Source organism: Anopheles funestus (genome assembly GCF_943734845.2).
Source record: "Anopheles funestus chromosome X unlocalized genomic scaffold, idAnoFuneDA-416_04 X_unloc_48, whole genome shotgun sequence".
Taxonomy (NCBI): domain Eukaryota; kingdom Metazoa; phylum Arthropoda; class Insecta; order Diptera; family Culicidae; genus Anopheles; species Anopheles funestus.
In genome coordinates, this window is record NW_026045174.1 from 147,501 (window position 1) to 165,000 (window position 17,500).

The 17,500-nt window shown below is 47.3% G+C and overlaps 1 non-coding gene across 1 annotated transcript; it reads left to right on the forward strand.

Moving 5' to 3' along the window:
• Positions 1-16,937: 16,937 nt before the first annotated feature.
• Positions 16,938-17,095, forward strand: LOC125773716 (5.8S ribosomal RNA). Its single transcript, XR_007420320.1, has one exon. It is a non-coding gene; the product is annotated as a 5.8S ribosomal RNA (ribosomal RNA).
• Positions 17,096-17,500: the final 405 nt, after the last annotated feature.

Below are 17,500 nucleotides of genomic sequence, written 5' to 3' on the forward strand. Positions count from 1 at the left end.
GTGCACATTGGTGGTGCGTACCGTGACTTGCACCATGTGACGAGAGTGTTGAAGAACACTGTGTGGTGACTCTATGCCTATGTGATGGGGTGCTTGTAACACACGACCGAACCGACGGCTCGTTGGATGGTCACGACAGTGTGGTGCAGGTGCGCCCATGTGTGTGTAACGAATACATTGAGTGCCGTTGGAGGTTAGCGGTTGGTTGGTTGCATGCTACAACTTCGCGTTGTACATGGGCTGGCCGCTGCGCTTCCTTCGGGTTGCCACTTGATGTTGATAGGCTTGGTGTGTTGTGTTCGTTGACTTTTGGTTCATTCCAAAAGTCTTCGGACTTAGATTATTTTACAAGTGTCGGCGCTCTCGGACCGAAAATAAGAAGACAACTAAGAAGAAAAAGAGAAAGAAGCTAATAGTGGAAAGTATTCTTCTTCAAAGAAGGAACAAAAATTTTACAAGTGTTGAAAAATTTCCTAAGTCCAAAAAATTTTCTAAGTCCAGAAAATTTTCTAAGTCCCACAAAATGGAACATGATGAAGAAGATACAGAAGTTGAAAATTTTTCTAAGTCCAAAAAATTTTCTAAGTCCAGAAAATTTTCTAAGTCCAAAGTGTTGAAACAATTTCCAAAGGCCCATAGGTTGCACTGAATTTTCCTAAGTTGGCCACAAGTACCCATGAGGTATCGAGAAGGTTCACCCGAAGGACATAATATGTCCCAAAGTACCGATAGAGTACCCACAAATAGCACCGCGTTGGCCTAAGTTGGCCAAAAGTACCGATAGAGTACCCACAAATAGCACTGAGTTGGCCTAAGTTGGCCAAAAGTACCGATAGAGTACCCACAAATAGCACCGAATGGGCCTAAGTTGGCCAAAAGTACCGATAGAGTACCCACAAGAAGCACTGAGTTGGCCTAAGTTGGCCAAAAGTACCGATAGAGTACCCACAAATAGCACCCAGTTGGCCTAAGTTGGCCAAAAGTACCGATAGAGCACCCACAAGTAGCACCCAATTGGCCTATGTTGGCCAAAAGTACCGATAGAGTACCCCCAAATAGCACCGAATGGGCCTAAGATGGCCAAAAGTACCGATAGAGTACCCACAAAGAGCACCCAATTGGCCTAAGTTGGCCAAAAGTACCGATAGAGTACCCACAAATAGCACCGAATGGGCCTAACATGGCCAAAAGTACCGATAGAGTACCCACAAATAGCACCCAGTTGGCCTAAGTTGGCCAAAAGTACCGATAGAGTACCCACAAATAGCACCCCATGGGCCTAAGTTGGCCAAAAGTACCGATAGAGTACCCACAAGTAGCACTGAGTTGGCCTAAGTTGGCCAAAAGTACCGATAGAGCACCCACAAGTAGCACCCAATTGGCCTAAGTTGGCCAAAAGTACCGATAGAGTACCCACAAATAGCACCGAGTGGGCCTAACATGGCCAAAAGTACCGATAGAGTACCCACAAAGAGCACCCCATGGGCCTAAGTTGGCCAAAAGTACCGATAGAGTACCCACAAATAGCACCGAGTGGGCCTAACATGGCCAAAAGTACCGATAGAGTACCCACAAGTAGCACTGAGTTGGCCTAAGTTGGCCAAAAGTACCGATAGAGTACCCACAAATAGCACCGAATGGGCCTAAGTTGGCCAAAAGTACCGATAGAGTACCCACAAGAAGCACTGAGTTGGCCTAAGTTGGCCAAAAGTACCGATAGAGTACCCACAAATAGCACCCAGTTGGCCTAAGTTGGCCAAAAGTACCGATAGAGCACCCAAAAGTAGCACCCAATTGGCCTATGTTGGCCAAAAGTACCGATAGAGTACCCACAAATAGCACCCAGTTGGCCTAAGTTGGCCAAAAGTACCGATAGAGCACCCACAAGTAGCACCCAATTGGCCTATGTTGGCCAAAAGTACCGATAGAGTACCCACAAATAGCACCGAATGGGCCTAACATGGCCAAAAGTACCGATAGAGCACCCACATATAGCACCGAGTGGGCCTAACATGGCCAAAAGTACCGATAGAGCACCCACATATAGCACCCCATTGGCCTAAGTTGGCCAAAAGTACCGATAGAGTACCCACAAATAGCACCGAGTGGGCCTAACATGGCCAAAAGTACCGATAGAGTACCCACAAATAGCACCGAATGGGCCTAACATGGCCAAAAGTACCGATAGAGCACCCACATATAGCACCCCATTGGCCTAAGTTGGCCAAAAGTACCGATAGAGTACCCACAAAGAGCACCCAATTGGCCTAAGTTGGCCAAAAGTACCGCCAAGTAGCACCATAGAGGCCCGAGTAGAGCGAAATGTGGGCCAAATTGAACATTTGAAAATTTTTACAAGTCCAGAAAATTTTCTAAGTCCAGAAAATTTTCTAAGTCCAAAGAGTTGGACAAATTTCCTTAGGCCCAAAGGTTGCACTGAATGTTCCTAAGTTGGCCATCAGTACCCATGAAGTATCGCGAAGGTTCACCCGAAAGACACAATATGCCCTAAAGTACCCACAGAGTACCCACAAGTTGCACCCAATTGGCCTAAGTTGGCCAAAAGTACCGACAAGTAGCACCATAGAGGCCCGAGTAGAGCGAAATGTGGGCCAAAGTACCGAGTAGTTGCAACAAATGCCCAAATGGATACCAAAATGTGGTACCAAGCACCTAACTGTTGCAACAAATGCTAGCTTTCTGAGCAAAAGCTGTGGACCAATTTCGTAGAAGAACCGCCTAGGCGAAAAGGCAAAAATCGCCGAAGCTGGCCCGCTCGCAGAGCTCGCGGGCCAGGAGATACTCATAGGGCGATTTACTAGAGTGGGGAACTTGAGAATTTTTGTGTCCGAGACTTTGGGCAACTTCGCGGCCGCCCCCTTAAAGTAAAAGATTTTCTCTGGGTGCCTAAAATTCGCAATTCCCGCAAAGTCGGGAAGACGTTAAAGTTTTTGACCAAAAAATGGCCATCGATTTAAGGTGATTTTCCAATAAGAAAATGCTTCCTATTTTGAACTTTTTCGAATATTTCCTAAACTAAGCGTCGGAGCACATGGCCGTGGAGGAACTTTTGGTAGCTTTTGGCAAGGGCTATCGGATGAAATAATGCGAAAGGCCATCGGAGCGATATTGGATAAATGCGGGCCCATAAACGTACCTAAGAAGTGAAAATTGGTACCTTGCACGCAGGATGCAAGAAATGCTTGAGTGTTAACCAACATCGGTACCAAGTACCTAGGTTATATCGAGTGCGTAGATGGAAGTCGGTACCGAAGGGAAACCTTCCTAGGCTAGGTGCACGCAAGTGAGTATGGATCGATCAGTAGAAAGATGGGAAGCCATAGGAAACCTTCCTAGGCTAGGTGCACGCAAGTGAGTATGGATCGATCAGTAGAAAGATGGGAAGCCATAGGAAACCTTCCTAGGCTAGGTGCACGCAAGTGAGTATGGATCGATCAGTAGAAAGATGGGAAGCCATAGGAAACCTTCCTAGGCTAGGTGCACGCAAGTGAGTATGGATCGATCAGTAGAAAGATGGGAAGCCATAGGAAACCTTCCTAGGCTAGGTGCACGCAAGTGAGTATGGATCGATCAGTAGAAAGATGGGAAGCCATAGGAAACCTTCCTAGGCTAGGTGCACGCAAGTGAGTATGGATCGATCAGTAGAAAGATGGGAAGCCATAGGAAACCTTCCTAGGCTAGGTGCACGCAAGTGAGTATGGATCGATCAGTAGAAAGATGGGAAGCCATAGGAAACCTTCCTAGGCTAGGTGCACGCAAGTGAGTATGGATCGATCAGTAGAAAGATGGGAAGCCCAAGGAAACCTTCCTAGGCTAGGTGCACGCAAGTGAGTATGGATCGATCAGTAGAAAGATGGGAAGCCATAGGAAACCTTCCTAGGCTAGGTGCACGCAAGTGAGTATGGATCGATCAGTAGAAAGATGGGAAGCCATAGGAAACCTTCCTAGGCTAGGTGCACGCAAGTGAGTATGGATCGATCAGTAGAAAGTGGGAAGCCCAGTACCAAATGCCCTAGTGAAGACCGTAAACGAATATCATGAACCGATAAGGAGCACCAAATGCCCTAGTGAAGACCGTAAACGAATATCATGAACCGATAAGGAGCACCAAATGCCCTAGTGAAGACCGTAAACGAATATCATGAACCGATAAGGAGCACCAAATGCCCTAGTGAAGACCGTAAACGAATATCATGAACCGATAAGGAGCACCAAATGCCCTAGTGAAGACCGTAAACGAATATCATGAACCGATAAGGAGCACCAAATGCCCTAGTGAAGACCGTAAACGAATATCATGAACCGAGAAGTAGCAACGAATGCCTGAAAAAGTACCAAGTCCACGGTATAGAGTAACGAGAGTTAACCGCCGTGATGTATGCAATGAGGGCAGCCATTGCATGGGTTCTGGACTTGGTTCGCGAATAACTTTTTTGCTAGACATCGGACAAAGTTGACGTGGAAGAACGAAATGTAGCATTTGGTGCCACCTATCCAAAACTTTTTCAAGATTGAAGATCCAATCGATACAGCCTGAGTTATAGGCAAAAGTTGGTGCAAAATTGAGCATTTTTAATGGTGAAAAATCGGTACTCCTCGAATAGCTCCTGTTGGAAGCATCGGACCACATGGTCGTGGAGGAACATATTGTAGCGCGCGGTGTCAAGTATCGACACCCAAAACCGCATGTCCGATGGACGGAAAATGACCAAGTTATAGTGAAAACTTGGTTGCACCAAATTCCCGAAGAAGTGCAACGAGAAGGTGAATGCGATGGTTGTTCGTCGAATAGCTCCGGCCACAGACATGGTAGCGATTAGTGGTGCGTGGAAGAAATCTAGCCACAAGTGCCATCTACCCATGGCCAGAAGAAAGTGTGGCCCTATCTTGGATACCGGCGGAGCTATGGGGCAAATATGGGCCAAAAATGGTGAAGTTGGACCAAAAATCCGAAAAAGTACCTAGGTAAATGCGATGGTTGTTCGTCGAATAGCTCCGGCCACAGACATGGTAGCGATTAGTGGTGCATGGAAGAAATCTAGCCACAAGTGCCATCTACCCATGGCCAGAAGAAAGTGTGGCGCTATCTTGGATACCGGCGGAGCTATGGGGCAAATATGGGCCAAAAATGGTGAAGTTGGACCAAAAATCCGACCAAGTGCGCGAGGCGCTTTCGTGAATAGCTCCGGCCACAGACATGGTAGCGATTAGTGGTGCATGGAAGAAATCTAGCCACAAGTGCCATCTACCCATGGCCAGAAGAAAGTGTGGCCATATCTTGGATACCGGCGGAGCTATGGGGCAAATATGGGCCAAAAATGGTGCAAGTTGGACCAAAAATCCGACCAAGTGCGCGAGGCGCTTTCGTGAATAGCTCCGGCCACAGACATGGTAGCGATTAGTGGTGCATGGAAGAAATCTAGCCACAAGTGCCATCTACCCATGGCCAGAAGAAAGTGTGGCCATATCTTGGATACCGGCGGAGCTATGGGGCAAATATGGGCCAAAAATGGTGCAAGTTGGACCAAAAATCCGAAAAAGTACCTAGGTAAATGCGATGGTTGTTCGTCGAATAGCTCCGGCCACAGACATGGTAGCGATTAGTGGTGCATGGAAGAAATCTAGCCACAAGTGCCATCTACCCATGGCCAGAAGAAAGTGTGGCCATATCTTGGATACCGGCGGAGCTATGGGGCAAATATGGGCCAAAAATGGTGCAAGTTGGACCAAAAATCCGAAAAAGTACCTAGGTAAATGCGATGGTTGTTCGTCGAATAGCTCCGGCCACAGACATGGTAGCGATTAGTGGTGCATGGAAGAAATCTAGCCACAAGTGCCATCTACCCATGGCCAGAAGAAAGTGTGGCCATATCTTGGATACCGGCGGAGCTATGGGGCAAATATGGGCCAAAAATGGTGCAAGTTGGACCAAAAATCCGAAAAAGTACCTAGGTAAATGCGATGGTTGTTCGTCGAATAGCTCCGGCCACAGACATGGTAGCGATTAGTGGTGCATGGAAGAAATCTAGCCACAAGTGCCATCTACCCATGGCCAGAAGAAAGTGTGGCCATATCTTGGATACCGGCGGAGCTATGGGGCAAATATGGGCCAAAAATGGTGCTAGTTGGACCAAAAATCCGACCAAGTGCGCGAGGCGCTTTCGTGAATAGCTCCGGCCACAGACATGGTAGCGATTAGTGGTGCATGGAAGAAATCTAGCCACAAGTGCCATCTACCCATGGCCAGAAGAAAGTGTGGCCATATCTTGGATACCGGCGGAGCTATGGGGCAAATATGGGCCAAAAATGGTGCAAGTTGGACCAAAAATCCGACCAAGTGCGCGAGGCGCTTTCGTGAATAGCTCCGGCCACAGACATGGTAGCGATTAGTGGTGCATGGAAGAAATCTAGCCACAAGTGCCATCTACCCATGGCCAGAAGAAAGTGTGGCCATATCTTGGATACCGGCGGAGCTATGGTGCAAATACGGGCCAAAAATGGTGCAAGTTGGACCAAAAATCCGACCAAGTGCGCGAGACGCTTTCGTGAATAGCTCCGGCCACAGACATGGTAGCGATTAGTGGTGCATGGAAGAAATCTAGCCACAAGTGCCATCTACCCATGGCCAGAAGAAAGTGTGGCCATATCTTGGATACCGGCGGAGCTATGGGGCAAATATGGGCCAAAAATGGTGCAAGTTGGACCAAAAATCCGACCAAGTGCGCGAGGCGCTTTCGTGAATAGCTCCGGCCACAGACATGGTAGCGATTAGTGGTGCATGGAAGAAATCTAGCCACAAGTGCCATCTACCCATGGCCAGAAGAAAGTGTGGCCATATCTTGGATACCGGCGGAGCTATGGGGCAAATATGGGCCAAAAATGGTGCTAGTTGGACCAAAAATCCGACCAAGTGCGCGAGGCGCTTTCGTGAATAGCTCCGGCCACAGACATGGTAGCGATTAGTGGTGCATGGAAGAAATCTAGCCACAAGTGCCATCTACCCATGGCCAGAAGAAAGTGTGGCCATATCTTGGATACCGGCGGAGCTATGGGGCAAATATGGGCCAAAAATGGTGCAAGTTGGACCAAAAATCCGAAAAAGTACCTAGGTAAATGCGATGGTTGTTCGTCGAATAGCTCCGGCCACAGACATGGTAGCGATTAGTGGTGCATGGAAGAAATCTAGCCACAAGTGCCATCTACCCATGGCCAGAAGAAAGTGTGGCCATATCTTGGATACCGGCGGAGCTATGGGGCAAATATGGGCCAAAAATGGTGCAAGTTGGACCAAAAATCCGAAAAAGTACCTAGGTAAATGCGATGGTTGTTCGTCGAATAGCTCCGGCCACAGACATGGTAGCGATTAGTGGTGCATGGAAGAAATCTAGCCACAAGTGCCATCTACCCATGGCCAGAAGAAAGTGTGGCCATATCTTGGATACCGGCGGAGCTATGGGGCAAATATGGGCCAAAAATGGTGCAAGTTGGACCAAAAATCCGACCAAGTGCGCGAGGCGCTTTCGTGAATAGCTCCGGCCACAGACATGGTAGCGATTAGTGGTGCATGGAAGAAATCTAGCCACAAGTGCCATCTACCCATGGCCAGAAGAAAGTGTGGCCATATCTTGGATACCGGCGGAGCTATGGGGCAAATATGGGCCAAAAATGGTGAAGTTGGACCAAAAATCCGACCAAGTGCGCGAGGCGCTTTCGTGAATAGCTCCGGCCACAGACATGGTAGCGATTAGTGGTGCATGGAAGAAATCTAGCCACAAGTGCCATCTACCCATGGCCAGAAGAAAGTGTGGCCATATCTTGGATACCGGCGGAGCTATGGGGCAAATATGGGCCAAAAATGGGTAAACTTGTACGGTCCAAAGCCAAGGGTAAATTTTTTTATTCCTCTAATAACTTCTACCACAGACATTGAATCGGTTCGTGATGTATGGATGAAATGTAGCAAACAGTTGAAACTACCCATAAAATCTTAAAGATTGACGATCCAATGCATAGAACCGGAGTAATGTGCGATACTTGGTGAAAAATCGAGTGAAAAATTAACTATAAACTGTTTTTGGCCCATAACTCGAATACTGGACATCGGAAGGGGGGGTCGTAGAACGATTTTTTGTTGCCCTATCGATTCCCTATCGAACGAGCAAAAGTTGTTTTTTTGACCAAAAAGTACCCCCACTCTAGTAAAATTGGCCTGATTTTACTAGTCCCCGGTACCCGTACAGGCAAAATGAGCAAAATGCTCAAGTATGAATGGTTTTTGGCCCATAACTCGAATACTAGACGTCGCAGGGGGGTGTCGTGGAACAATTTTTGGTAGCCCTTGAAATTATCTATCGAATGACATATACTTGATTTTTGGACCAAAAAGTTCCCTAGACTAGTAAAAATCGCATCATTTTACTAGAGTCGGGTACCCTGGACGAAAAACCGCTATAGTTGCGGTTTTTGGCTAATAACTCGAATACTAGACGTCGCAGGGGGGTGTCGTGGAACAATTTTTGGTAGCCCTTGAAATTATCTATCGAATGACATATACTTGATTTTTGGCCAAAAAGTTCCCTAGACTAGTAAAAATCGCATCATTTTACTAGAGTCGGGTACCCTGGACGAAAAACCGCTATAGTTGCGGTTTTTGGCTAATAACTCGAATACTAGACGTCGCAGGGGGGTGTCGTGGAACAATTTTTGGTAGCCCTTGAAATTATCTATCGAATGACATATACTTGATTTTTGGCCAAAAAGTTCCCTAGACTAGTAAAAATCGCATCATTTTACTAGAGTCGGGTACCCTGGACGAAAAACCGCTTAAGTTGCGGTTTTTGGCTAATAACTCGAATACTAGACGTCGCAGGGGGGTGTCGTGGAACAATTTTTGGTAGCCCTTGAAATTATCTATCGAATGACATATACTTGATTTTTTGACCAAAAAGTTCCTAGACTAGTAAAAATCGCATCATTTTACTAGAGTCGGGTACCCTGTACGAAAAACCGCTATAGTTGCGGTTTTTGGTCAATAACTCGAATACTAGACGTCGGAGGGGGGTGCCGTAGAACAATTTTTTGTAGCCCTTGAAATTACCTTTCGAATGATATATAGTGGTTTTTTGGTCAAACAGTGACCCCGAGACTAGTAACCCTCCATACACAAAACCGCCTAAAAAGTTTTGGTTTTGCAAAATTTTGAAAAGTGCGTCAAAAAAATTTTTTCAAAAAGTACCAAATCGTGATCAGAACTCACTATAGACCATAAAAAGTGAAATCCGATGGTCATTTGCAACACTTGGTCAATCGAGAAAAATTTCACTTTTTTACTAGAGTCGGGTACCCTGAACGAAAAATCGCTCAAGTGATGGTTTTTGGCCAATAACTCGAATACTAGACGTCGGAGGGGGGTGCCGTAGAACAATTTTTTGTAGCCCTTGAAATTACCTTTCGAATGATATATAGTGGTTTTTCGGTCAAACAGTGACCCCGAGACTAGTAACCCTCCATACACAAAACCGCCTACAAAAACTTTGTTTTGAAAAATTTTGAAAAGTTCAAAAAAATTTTTTTTTCAAAAACTACTAAAACGTGATAAGAACTTACTATAGACCATAAAAAGTGATATCCGATGATAATTTGCAAAAGTTGGTAACTAGTAAAAAATTTCACTTTTTTACTAGAGTCGGTGCAACGAGAAAAAAAAAGTCCGTGATGGAGAAAAATGGCACGTTTTCCACGCCTGTACGCTTTCGTTTACTATATAGGGGGTAGGTGAGCCAGAAGCATGATTTTGACTGAGTATGTATCTTTATGAATTGGACCCTTCTAAATCGATTGAGACTACCCCCAGGACGATCGGACGACTGCTTCTGGCTCAAAATGTGGTTTTTAGATTTTGATCGTCAATTATGCGAGAAAAAATCGATTAGAAGTAAAGATACGAAATGCTTGGTCTAAGTTGGGAAACGACTTCGGATATTTGTTGGACGTTGTCGTAGAAGGTCCGAGGACCAAGGAAAAGTGATTTCCAAGTGGATTTATGCACTATTAGTCGATGGTAAGATGTGAAATTAGTAGAACTTACCATACAGTTTGCGAAGTTGAAGCAATCGGTTGGTGAATATGGTACTGTCTGTCCAATTTGGTGGTTCGGAATGAGTGAAACGATGTTGATGATGGATAGACGTTCCGATTGCCCCCGATCGGGGAACATATAGTGGTCTTTAAGGTCCAAGTACCTATGTTTTGGTAAGCAGAACTGAGAGTTAAAGGATGAAAGTCGGCCATTCCTAATATCATCCTATCGGTGGTTCGCGAGTTGTTTGAGGACCGGAGCAGCTCGCGATGAAACGGTCCTAGGGTATTGGTTATCCATTCAAGGAAGAGTAAATGCGATCCTAGATGTGTGTCGTTGGCCGTTCTACCGGTATCGCCTATCGATGAGATATCGACGGGCATGCCTTACTCGAAAGTTGAATTCTAGGATCGATGGTCAAACAGACCTATGAGCGATAAACCAAACTGAACACGTATTGATGTCGGCTTTTCCTATCATTTGATGCCGCAGGTTGTTTAGGGACCGGAGCAACTTGCGGCCGAGACGGTCCCCGGGGGTTTCTTTCTCCAAGGAGTGGAAACTATTAAGCAAGAGTTGTAGCAAGATACGATCCTCTGATGTGTCGTTGGCCGTTCATGCGGTATCGCCTGTCGATGAGATATCGATGGGCATGCCTTACTCTACCGACCTTCTAATTGAGAGTATTAATCAGGGATCGATGGTCAAACAAGACCAATGAGCGATAAACCAAACTGAACACGTATTGATGTCGGCTTTTCCTATCATTTGATGCCGCAGGTTGTTTAGGGACCGGAGCAGCTTGCGGCCGAGACGGTCCCCGGGGGTTTCTTTCTCCAAGGAGAAGAAACGATTAAGCAAAAGTTGTAGCAAGATACGATCCTCTGATGTGTCGTTGGCCGTTCAAGCGGTATCGCCTGTCGATGAGATATCGATGGGCATGCCTTACTCTCCCGACTGGATTACTGAGAGTTTAATCAGGGATCGATGGTCAAACAGACCAATGAGCGATAAACCAAACTGAACACGTATTGATGTCGGCATTTCCTATCATTTGTCGCAGGTTGTTTAGGGACCGGAGCAGCTTGCGACCGAGACGGTCCCCGGGGGTTTCTTTCTCTAAGGAGTGGAAACGATTAAGCAAAAGTCGTAGCAATAATCGATCACCTGATGTGTCGTTGGCCGTTCTTGCGGTATCGCCTGTCGATGAGATATCGATGGGCATGCCTTACTCTCCTGACTGTTTAATTGAGAGTTATAATCAGGGATCGATGGTCAAAAAGACCTATGAGCGATAAACCAAACTGAACACATATTGATGTCGGCATTTCCTATCATTTGTCGCAGGTTGTTTGGGGACCGGAGCAGCTTGCGACCGAGACGGTCCCTTCCCGAAAGATGGTGAACCGAGTCGTCTGGCGTAAAAACCGGACGACTCGAAAGGGCTTGACCCTTTCAAGTGAGCGATAATCACATTCTACGCTCAGTTCGACAGCTACAAGGCAATCACTCGCTATGTTCAGAGCTAATACATGCAACATGCCGGCATTGTTTCCACCGACGCATGGATTCAAGACTGGTGCACTTATTAGTTAAACCGTTCGCCTCCGGGTGTTTCGAGTTCAAGTCTGGATGAGGATTGATCTTGCTGGTAATAGCTTGAGCCCCTGAATAAGGGGTCGAAGCGTACATCTTGAGACCATGTACAACATATTACCAAATCGGCACCATGGGTTCGGGTGCAAGTGATGTAACCGTGAAAGATGTTGAGCAGCCCAACATCGGTTTACACACGCATAATAGGAAGGCAGCGCTGTCGACTGGTCAGTCGTGTAAGAAGTGTGCATTATCGATCACAAATATATTGGTGATCTGTAGGTTGCGCATACACCATGCCCGGTGTAAAGTGCCGTGGTCCCCCCCGGGGGGCTGCATCAAACCGTTCGCCACGCGAACTACCCAATGGAACGAACTCGATGCATTTAATAAGAAGAAGAGATGATAATGAAACACGGTCGATTTAAGAGTTGAAAACGTTGAAATACCTATAAGCAAGTCTTAAGTTGGTGGTGACCGTTACGCCCCAACAAATTGGTGCCTTACCCTACACCAAAGAGCCATTCAACATGGTTCAAGTGAGCGATAATCACGCTCTACGCTCAGTATGACAGCTGCAAGGCAATCACTCGCTAAGTTCAGAGCTAATACATGCAACACGCCGGCATTGTTTCCACCGACGCATGGATTCAAGACTGGTGCACTTATTAGTTAAACCGTTCGCCTGCGGGTGTTTCGAGTTCAAGTCTGGATGAGGATTGTTCTTGCTGGTAATAGCTTGAGCCCCTGAATAAGGGGCCGAAGCGTACATCTTGAGAGTAAATGTACAACATATTACCAAATCGGCACCGTGGGTTCTGGTGCAAGTGATGTAACCATGAAAGATGTTGAGCAGCCCAACATCGGTTTACACACGCATAAGGGGTTTATTGTTATCTGTAGGTTGCGCATACACCATACCCGGTGTAAAGTGCCGTGGTCCCCCAGGGGGCTGCATCAAAACGTTCGCCATGCGAACTACCCAATGGAACGAACTCGATGTATTGAAAGAGATGAACAATTAATAGCGAGAATAGGGGCCCGGAAGCAATTCCGCGGCCCTACGGTCGATTCAAGAGTTGAAACGTTGTACAATCGTGGATAGCACCTAGTGCTAATATGGTGAGAGATAATGTGTGAGGAAATTTAGTTTCCTAAAGTTTAGTTAGTGGTTTCCGTTGTGCCCTAACAAACTTAAAGTTGGTGGTGACCGTTACACCCCAACAAATTGGTGCCTTACCCAACACCAAAGAGCCATTCCATATGGTTCTAGAGAGAGAGAGTTGTGTGGAAATTTATTTCCCACTAAGCGAGTGTGTGTCTGTAGTGGAACGAATTCTGGTTGATCCTACCAGTAATATACGCTTGTCTCAAAGGTTAAGCCATGCATGTCTAAGTACAAACATAAATGAATGTGAAACCGCATAAGGCTCAGTATAACAGCTATAATTCACAAGATCATCCTACCACTAGTTACTTGGATAACTGTGGAAAATCCAGAGCTAATACATGCAACATGCCGGGACTGTTGCCCTCGCGGGTAGCTGAACTGGTGCACTTATTAGTTAAACCAATCGCCTCCGGGCGGCTTGAGTTGAAGTCTGGATAAGGACGCAGATCGTATGGTCGCTTGTCGACTGACGACAGATCTTTCAAATGTCTGCCCTATCAACTATTGATGGTAGTGTAGAGGACTACCATGGTTGCGACGGGTAACGGGGAATCAGGGTTCGATTCCGGAGAGGGAGCCTGAGAAATGGCTACCACATCCAAGGAAGGCAGCAGGCGCGTAAATTACCCAATCCCAGTACGGGGAGGTAGTGACGAGAAATAACAATATGGACCTCTCTAACGATGGTCCATAATTGGAATGAGTTGAGTATAAATCCTTCAACAAGGATCAAGTGGAGGGCAAGTCTGGTGCCAGCAGCCGCGGTAATTCCAGCTCCACTAGCGTATATTAAAGTTGTTGCGGTTAAAACGTTCGAAGTTGATTGCCCGTCCAGACACGTGACCGCCACGGGCGCCCGGTTACACGCCGGGGCCGTTCGTGCGCGCGCTCACGGCTGCGACTCACAATGGTGTACTTGGGCGTTACTCTGTGAACGAGTACCGTGCTACCGGTTAACTCCGGCACGGGCTCCTCATGGTGCTCAAGATACTCACAGGTGCTCAAGATACTCACATTTACCTTGAACAAATTAGAGTGCTCAAAGCAGGCTAAGACAAAGCGTCCGGCCCCCCCGTGGGGTTGGCGTTGGCCGAGAATAATCTTGCATGGAATAATGGAATATGACCTCGGTTTATACGATTTCGTTGGTTTGTCAGAAACCTAGAGGTAATGATTAACAGAAGTAGTTGGGGGCATTGGTATTACGGCGCGAGAGGTGAAATTCGTAGACCGTCGTAGGACCAACTGAAGCGAAAGCGTTTGCCATGGATGCTTTCTTTAATCAAGAACGAAAGTTAGAGGATCGAAGGCGATTAGATACCGCCCTAGTTCTAACCGTAAACGATGCCAATTAGCAATTGGGAGACGCTACCCCTATTCGGTGCTCTCAGTCGCTTCCGGGAAACCAAAATCGGGTTCCGGGGGAAGTATGGTTGCAAAGTTGAAACTTAAAGGAATTGACGGAAGGGCACCACAAGAAGTGGAGCTTGCGGCTTAATTTGACTCAACACGGGAAAATTTACCAGGTCCAAACTTATCGAGGTAAGACAGATTGATAGCTCTTTCTCAAATTTAAGGGTAGTGGTGCATGGCCGTTCTTAGTTCGTGGAATGATTTGTCTGGTTAATTCCGATAACGAACGTGACTCAAACATGCTAACTAGAACGCTGTCAGCAGTGCGCCTCCGGGCGCACCTGACGTTACAGCCGGGCGGCGCCTTCACGGGCGGTCGTCGGCTACGTTTGCCCTGCTTAGCGGGACAACTTGTGTTTAGCAAGCTGAGAATGAGCGATAACAGGTCCGTGATGCCCTTAGATGTTCTGGGCTGCACGCGTGCTACAATGTGGGTCGCAGCGTGTTCTCGCCAATAGGCGCCCCCATTCCGAGAGGAACGGGAAATCACTAAAATGCCCATCTAGTCGGGATTGGGGACTGCAACGGTCCCCATGAACCTGGAATTTCTAGTAAGCACTAGTCATTAGCTAGTGCTGATTACGTCCCTGCCCTTTGTACACACCGCCCGTCGCTACTACCGATGGATTATTTAGTGAGGTTTCTGGAGGCTTACCTTCCGCGGTTCCTTCGTGAGCTGCAGCTGGCATGGCTGAAGTTGACCGAACTTGATGATTTAGAGGAAGTAAAAGTCGTAACAAGGTTTCCGTAGGTGAACCTGCGGAAGGATCATTACTGATGATCGTCCGCGAGTGACCAACCATGGGCTGCCTTCGGTGTAGCTCGGTCGCTCGCTTGCTATGTGTCAGAATTTGTTGAAAGCCAACTCGTTCGTTGTACACTTTGATGGGTGACCATCACTGTGTCTCCGTGCCGAGCTAGATCACCCCTAGCCGTAAGGCACTTTGAACGCCCCTTCGACGACGAGTTACAAGAGTGTGGTATGTGTCAGAATCTGGTGAAGCTTTCTGCATGTGATGTGCCTTGTGTGGATCCGTGGCCATTGCATTGTGTCTGGTGTGTAGGTACCCAGACACTTAGAACGCTTGCGCGGAAAGCAAACTCGATCGTTGTACACTTTGATGGGCAACCATCACTGTGTCTCCGTGCCGTGCTAGATCTCCCCTAGCCGTAAGGCACTTTGAACGCCCCTTCGACGACGAGTTACAAGAGTGTGGTATGTGTCATAATCTGGTGAAGCTTTCTGCATGTGATGTGCCTTGTGTGGATCCGTGGCCATTGCATTGTGTCTGGTGTGTAGGTACCCAGACACTTAAGCAAACTCGATCGTTGTACACTGTGATGGGCGAGCATCACTGTGTCTCCGTGCCGTGTAAGAGCTCCCCTGGCCATCAGGCACTTGAAAGGTCCTTCGACGACGAGTTACAATAGTGGTGTGTTAGATACGTCAGGTGATGGTATCTACTGTTGTGCAATACGTATCCGGCCACGGCACGGAACGAACGGGAACTGTGGTGCAGACATACAAAGAGTTAAGCCTATTAGTCATTAACTCTAAGGACGGGGCCATGGGGCGGTACGCAAAGGATACGGATGAGCGAGTATGCAGGCCCAATACTCAATAGCTCGATCCGATCCAAGCACATGAGTTGACTGCGGCGCCAGGTTAACCAATGTGCTAGATTCTATTTGGCCAGTAGAATCTTGTGTCTTATGCGATTTGATACCAAGACACCAGAACGAAAGTTAGTTGAAGAGTTATTAAACTCTTATGAAGTATGGTTGTGCAATCACAACTTATGACTTTAACCTATAAAGTGGATATGGACTTGCAATTATAACATGGAATCTCTACACACCCCATGAGCTCGATCCAATCCACGCACACGAGTTGCCTGAGTAGCGACAGGTATACCGATGTGCAATACGTATCCGGCCACGGCACGGAACGAACGGGAACTGTGGTGCAGACATACAAAGAGTTAAGCCTACTAGTCATTAACTCTAAGGACGGGGCCATGGGGCGGTACGCAAAGGATACGGATGAGCGAGTATGCAGGCCCAATACTCAATAGCTCGATCCGATCCAAGCACATGAGTTGACTGCGGCGCCAGGTTAACCGATGTGCAATACGTATCCGGCCATAGGCACGGAACGAACAGGAACTGTGGTGCAGACATACAAGGGCCATGGGGCGGTACGCAAAGGATACGGATGAGCGAGTATGCAGGCCCAATACTCAATAGCTCGATCCGATCCAAGCACATGAGTTGACTGCGGCGTCAGGTTAACCGATGTGCAATACGTATCCGGCCATAGGCACGGAACGAACAGGAACTGTGGTGCAGACATACAAGGGCCATGGGGCGGTACGCAAAGGATACGGATGAGCGAGTATGCAGGCCCAATACTCAATAGCTCGATCCGATCCAAGCACATGAGTTGACTGCGGCGCCAGGTTAACCGATGTGCTAAGAGAGTTGTTCCTGGGCCTTCAAAGTGACTTCAAAACTATCTTAGCGAATGGTGGCCATGGGCGTAGACATGAGCCACAAGTCACAAGGCCTGGGACTATTGGGTAATAAAGACAACTTAGTCAGAAAGTTAGTCTTTGGACGTACCACCGGGATTGTGTTACATTGGGAACCTTACTATAAAACCCTAGGCAGGGGATCACTCGGCTCATGGATCGATGAAGACCGCAGCTAAATGCGCGTCACAATGTGAACTGCAGGACACATGAACACCGATAAGTTGAACGCATATTGCGCGTCGGACGATTAAACCCGGCCGATGCACACATTCTTGAGTGCCTATCAATTCCTTGATATACAACAAACCAAACTTCAGGGTGGAGCGTGCCACAATAGAACACTATGGCGAGCAGCCCGTCTAGTGTCGTGGGGGAAACACGCTTCCACACTGTGCATAATGGCGTGCTCGGGACCTTTGTTGGGACCGCAGGGCGCTGAAAGTAAAGGGGTGAACCGCATAAATCGCACGCACGTAAACGCGCACACACACAAATAGAGTGAGACGTATCGTAGGATACCGCTAAGAGTACGTTGTGAAACATGGGGAAATTCAATCGAAAACCTCTTTGATGTCCAAGATTTCGTTGACCGTATCCGTCGTAATACTGGATCAACGTGCTTGGGGGAAAACGTCAAAGGGTTTTATAATAGTGGTGCATGATTAACCCATCGATGCCCGAGGGGAA